This window comes from Terrapene carolina, unplaced genomic scaffold, assembly GCF_002925995.2.
Source record: "Terrapene carolina triunguis isolate 2854851 unplaced genomic scaffold, T_m_triunguis-2.0 Scaffold35098, whole genome shotgun sequence".
In the NCBI taxonomy this organism is placed as follows: Eukaryota; Metazoa; Chordata; order Testudines; family Emydidae; genus Terrapene; species Terrapene triunguis.
Genome location: NW_020699449.1, coordinates 4,883,547 through 4,889,546, shown reverse-complemented (window position 1 = coordinate 4,889,546; position 6,000 = coordinate 4,883,547).

Sequence of the window (6,000 nt, the reverse complement as noted above, 5' to 3'; positions counted from 1 at the left end):
ATTTTTTCGGCTGGCTTTTCTGTCCATTAATAAACAAGGCACAGAAACGCTATTTGCTTGGAAAATAGTGTGATGTGCTTGTAGTTCATCCAAGACGAATATCATCTGAAATGTGTGGCATCATCTTGCCCTCCCCCCCCCGCCTTACCTGCTGTTTTATGTTTTTCTCTAAACATGACTCAAGCCCCTTCTCCCCACACTTTAATTTCTGGTGCCATTTCCCCCCCAGGTGTTCTACTGAGCCATATTCCAGTGATATTTCACACCTAAGGGAATGGACTAATGAAATGGTGTTTATATAATAGGGTGTATTTCAACCTGATGCTCCAGTTTATTAATCACAAGAATAGGAATTAAGCTCTGGCATGCTTATGTTTTGTAATATGTATGAAAATTGCTTATTTATTTCAATGCTGTTACAATGAAAAGAAACAGACCAGTTCTAAATGGTGATGTACTGTAGTATGAAGCAATTAACTGAATTATGTGTGACCTTCAGTCAGGATAATTTTTTAACTGTACAAACTCTTGGAGACAGTATGAAAGAAAAGCTGATGATGTCTAGGACCTCTACCTCAAGGGAAGGTAGAAAATCAAAAAGTCTTAATTCAGGAATATCCTGGAAAGGAAATGTTGGTGGAAACAGTCTGATTGTGAGAGAAGAGAAGCTTCTAACGAAGGTAAAGCTGCTTATGTCTGAGAGAAATGATGGTTTTATGGATTGGGACCTGGGAGATGTGGGCTCATTTCCCTGTTCTGCCAAAGGTTTCCTGCGTGACCTTGGGCAAGTCAGTTAGTCTCTCCATATATAAAATGACAATAGTAAGAATTCTATTCTCTCATTCTTTGTGTGCCTTGTCTATTTATACCGTAAGCTGTGCAGGGCAGGGACTGTCTCTTACTATGTGTTTGCACAGTGCCCACCACAATATGACCCTGATCTCGGTTGGGACCCCTAGGTGCTACTGTATAATAATAGTGTGCGGGTAGCTCAGGAAGATGAAGATGATGATGATTTTACCAAATCCCAGTTGATATCTTGTGTGTTGAAACAGGACCCAAGGGGGGGAAACTAGTACTGTATGTTACTAGTACTCCTGAATGTTGTAATGCTTTGGTCTAATTTTGGTTTAGTGTGTGGGTGCTGGTGGCCTGTGTCATACAGGAGGTCAGACTGGATGACCTGGAGGTCCCTTCGGGCATTACAATCTGACTCTATTCCCTGAACTATGACTTAGTCTCACAGATTCATATTATATTAAAACTTGAATATGTACCATGACAGACCCAGACTGGTTGGGTGCATGAGTCTGGTAGAAGGAAAACACACTGGATAAATAGCTTTCTGTTTCCTGAGTGACCAGGGCAAGGGCTACCCCACAGCAGACAGGAAGGTGCTAGAAGCAATTAAGTCAGGCAGACTCCATAAGACACCTGGAACCAATTAAGAACTGATTAGAAGCAATAAAGGGAAATAAGCTAATCAGATCACCTGAAGCCCATCTAGAACTAGTTTAAAAAGAAGCCCCTTCAGAGAGGCCGGCTGGTAGGAGCTGGGGGTAAGAAGAAGGTGTGTTGTGGGAAGACTGGGAGAAAGAAGGTGTGCAGTAAAAGACCCAGGAGAACAAGCATGGTCAGGTACCAAGGAGGGTGCTAGGAGGGGCCATTTGGGGAAGTAGCCCAGGGAAGGGCTATAGCTCCGGTAGTATAGGAAAACTACCTGTTGCCACTGCCAATTAGGGTCCCTGGGCTGGAACCCAGAGAAGAGGGCAGGCCCGGGTTCTCTTCCCCCCTCCCCCCGCACCCCTCTACACAATCGCTCCCTGAGAAGGAAGACAGAGACTAAAGAGGGTTTTTACACCAAACCCATTGACTGGCCGATGATGAAGGTGGCTCAGTAAACTGTAACCCTTGCCTCTAGGAGAGGGGAGAGGCTGAATTGAGGGTCACAGCAAACCTCTGAGGCAAACCCTAACCGCCTAGAAGTGCAGGACCTCCCCCCCACCCCACCCCGAGGCAAAGCCGGTGCTCTGCCACAGTACATTTAATTTAATTTGGCATTTATTTCGACTAGTTCCCACAATGCACTAGATGCTGTACTAACCGAAAAGAAGGTATGATCCCTGCCCCCAAACTGCTAAACCGAGGTTAGAGGAAGGGGTTCGACCTGTATAAGGTTGTTAATAAATATGTATAAGAGAGGGCACCCTGAGGGACCTGACAAAGCTAGATGAATGGGCCTCTAGTGCTTGAGTTAAGATGTGTTCCATGCTGTGTCTTCTCTTGTGTTTGGGAAGTGCCTAGCATGTTGGTGCTGTCACAATCCAAATTAATAATAATAATCAAGTATAAGTTATTAATAGAGCTGGCTGGAAAAGCTCCAAAGAGAGACATTTTCATTGGAATTTGCTGATACAGTAAATTGAAGCGTTTTGCAGAGAGACTTTGATTTTTTTTTTTTCCCCCTGAAATTCTGACAGAACCCAGACAGCGTTCCGGTGGGACCCTGCCTGTCAGGCAAGTTTTGAGTCCTGCCTAGTTTCCTGCTAGTTCAACTGCCTGGTGGGCTGTTGGGGAGTCTGGGTTCCTGAGGTCTGTGGCTCTGGGGCAGCCTGCAAGATGGACTGCGCTGGAGCTGTGGCTCCATGCCCTTTTTGTGGAGGATTCTGAACTTTTTCATGACTAATTGGAATGAAACCAAATTTTTAATATCAAACTCCTCCACCAAATGGAAGCACTAGTCTCTGCCGCGCTCTACTCATGAAACCAAACTCTGACTGGACCCTTCACATGTGCACAAGGGATTGAAGAGCGTGCAAGAGAGCGTCACAGGGCAGAATGGGCCAGGCAAAAGTGCAGTTTCTGCACACCCTTAAGTGTTCTTTCTTAGCACCCTCTGAGGAGTCCAAGTCATTCGAAAGAGGGCAGCAAGGTATGGAAATAAGTTGGGTCCATGGCCCAGTGCTCCTGCTCTGCCCTTTACTGACACAAAAGAGGAAAGCATGCAGCACCCTGGGCACCTGGGAGAGACCGCCCTTCCCAGATGGCTTGATAGCCATCTCTTTACAGTGGGACTGTAATGCTGTGCCCCTGGGGGGAAGTGGGGGAAGGGTGCCATCAGACAGCGAGGATTGAAAATGGGAACTCTAGATCTAAAAGCCTGAGCTTCTACTGCCTGAACTAAAAATCCCAGCTTTCTAGTCCCCTGTGGTGGTGGTGGGGCTTCAGATAGAGGTTGATGAGCCTGCTTGAGCCTTGGTTAGCAGTCTTTTGGCCACCACTAGAGTGGGACAGGTCACCACACTGAGTGGGTTACATTGCAGTGAGTCGACTTTTAATCTTACTGGTGGTTGTGTGTGTGTGGGGGAGGGGGTTGAAGAGGGGAGGGGAAAGGGATGGGTAAGATCCCAATTTTTTATTTCTGTTGCTTAGAAAGCCAAAGTTTGAACGGTCTCTCCCCACCTCCCCAACACAAATTCAAGCAAATTCCCATATCTGATTATCTGGATCTTTTGTAACTTGCAAATAAAGACTTTGGCAGGTCTTTGCATTTTCTTTTTTTATTCCATGTATATTAGCACCAGGCTGAACAGCTGCAATGGCCTAGATTTGTTTAATGATTCTCTAATGGCATAAAATGAAATGCTGAGGGGAAAAAAAGTATTTGGGGTCTTAAGATTTTGATTTGAAAGTAATTAAAAGCAAGCCTTTCTCCCACCCGTGGCTTTTAAGAATTTAAAAAGTTTTAAATGGGCAATTTTTATGCACTGCCTAAAATAATGTAAAAGAATGCATAAAGGTGATCTAATTTCATTACTTTCAATTGGAGCAAGTCCATGCTATTGCCGTGAAGCAAATGACATGCTTGACTTCAAGGAAGAAACCCAAGGTGAAGACTGTACTGGGACACTCCAGAGATACCATTGTTTTTCAGGAGGACATTGGGAATTATTTGTGTTTTGTAATTGCTGGGTCCTTAATTGGTGAAGCAACATAAAAGAAGAGGGTGAGGGAGAAGAGAAAATGAAGGAACTGCAATCTACACTGTACTAACCAAGTGAAAGAATGAGAAGATCATTGTATGCTTAGACACACAGCTACTACCTCTCATCCTCCTTGAAACTCACAGGAGGACACGGCATAAATATAGTAACTTATGCATTTCCATCCATTTGCACCTGGAGGAGATTGGTCCATTGTAGCTCACAAGGTGCACCGGAACACCCACTAGGGTATCTTTTTTGGCCTAAAGGGAATTCTCTAAGTTTTCACACCATCCATGGTCAGGAAAAAAAGATCCATGTGGTGCAACCTCTTTGTGCTGAGAGAAGAGGGAGTTGTGGTTGGTTTGTTCCTCGCTCCCCACAAAGGCTCAGCCTCATTCTTTCAGGGGCGATTTAGTTCCTTTCATATTAGGAAAGGAAACTGTAGTCCAGGGTTTTCACTCAGTCACCCTGGTGCAGTATCCCTCAGCCAAATCTAAACAGAAGAGAAAGGATCACCTAGGAGCTCAAAGTCTTTAATATAAATCCATGAGCTTCTGGCAGCTCAGTCGAGAACTTGGCAGCACATGCCACCTTGCGCTTTCAGCCTCCGAAGCTCTTTCCACCATTCACTCCATTCTGCTGCATTACCTTCCCCACTCTCTAAGGCATTGGGTACCTACTACCAAAGGCTTCTCGGTATTCTGCTGAGGAACTCCTGGGCCATAGCTATCCCTCATGTGACCTCACTGAAGTCAATGGATTTATACCAGAGATTAATGTGGCCTGTGCCTTTTTGATTTAAGCCTACATAATGGACTGCAAAGATGGCTGTTGCCTGGCTGCTTGGGACAGGATTTAACCCTTTCCATACCAATTATTTTGAGAGGTTCATAGAATCACAGAACTGGAAGGGACCTCGAGAGGTCATCTAGTCCAGTCCCCTGCACTCATGGCAGGACACAGCATTATCTAGACCATCCCTGACAGGTGTTTGACTAGCCTGCTCTTAAAAATCTCCACTGATGGAGATTCCACAACCTCCCTAGGCAATTTATTCCAGTGCTTGGAACCCTGGCAGTTAGGAAGTTTTTCCTAATGTCCAACCTAAACCTCCCTTGCTGCAATTTAAGCCCATTGCTTCTTGTCCTCGGGTGGATGAATCATCCACCCAATCTTTCTCATTCCCATTACATTCTCCCCGTTTTGTAACATTGTGGACAAACCCTTCTCAGAACTGATGGTATTAACATTCCTGAGCTGTTTCCTGCCATGTAGCAGCCACTAATTGAGAAGACTCAAGTAGCAGAATCCAGAGACCAAATTGAATGAAGTTACAACTGAGATCAATTTGGCACCAGGCTTACAGCATATTGAGCTGACACAACTCCCAAAATCTGTCTTTTAGATCGCATCAATCGGCCCCCTTGATTTTCCCCCCCTTTGGAAAAGAGCAGATAAAATACCTGATATAAAAGACATTAGACATACCCAGAGTCTTCAGAGAGGTTGCTTTGGACAGCTTCGCCTCATATCTTGCAAAATATTAGGAAATAGTCTTTCATTTTAGAAATAAATACACAGATAATGCAGTACTATCCTATTCGATTCAGGTTCTTGTCCATGCTCATCACCATGGTACCTATTGACCTCAAGGCACCTTACCTGAATCTTTTGAATGACCCTCATTACACAGACCTAATTCTATTTCTGTTTCTGGGAAATCTGTTACTCTGAGATTTTATTAAAGTAGTAAAAGCCGAATTATGAAATAAAATATATAGGGCCTATTCCTCAGGTGCACTGAATCAGCACAGCCTCAGTGAAGTCAATGGAATTACACTGATTTGCACCAGATGAGTATCTGGCCTATAAAGATTTTTTTTGGGGTGCTATATCATCCCTACTTCACTTCTTCGTCATATTAGAGTTGGTTTTACCACTGTCTCATGCTGTCCTTTTGGCATCTGAGAAGCTGTTTTAATTGGAGATCGCACAACGTCATGTTAGTGAAACT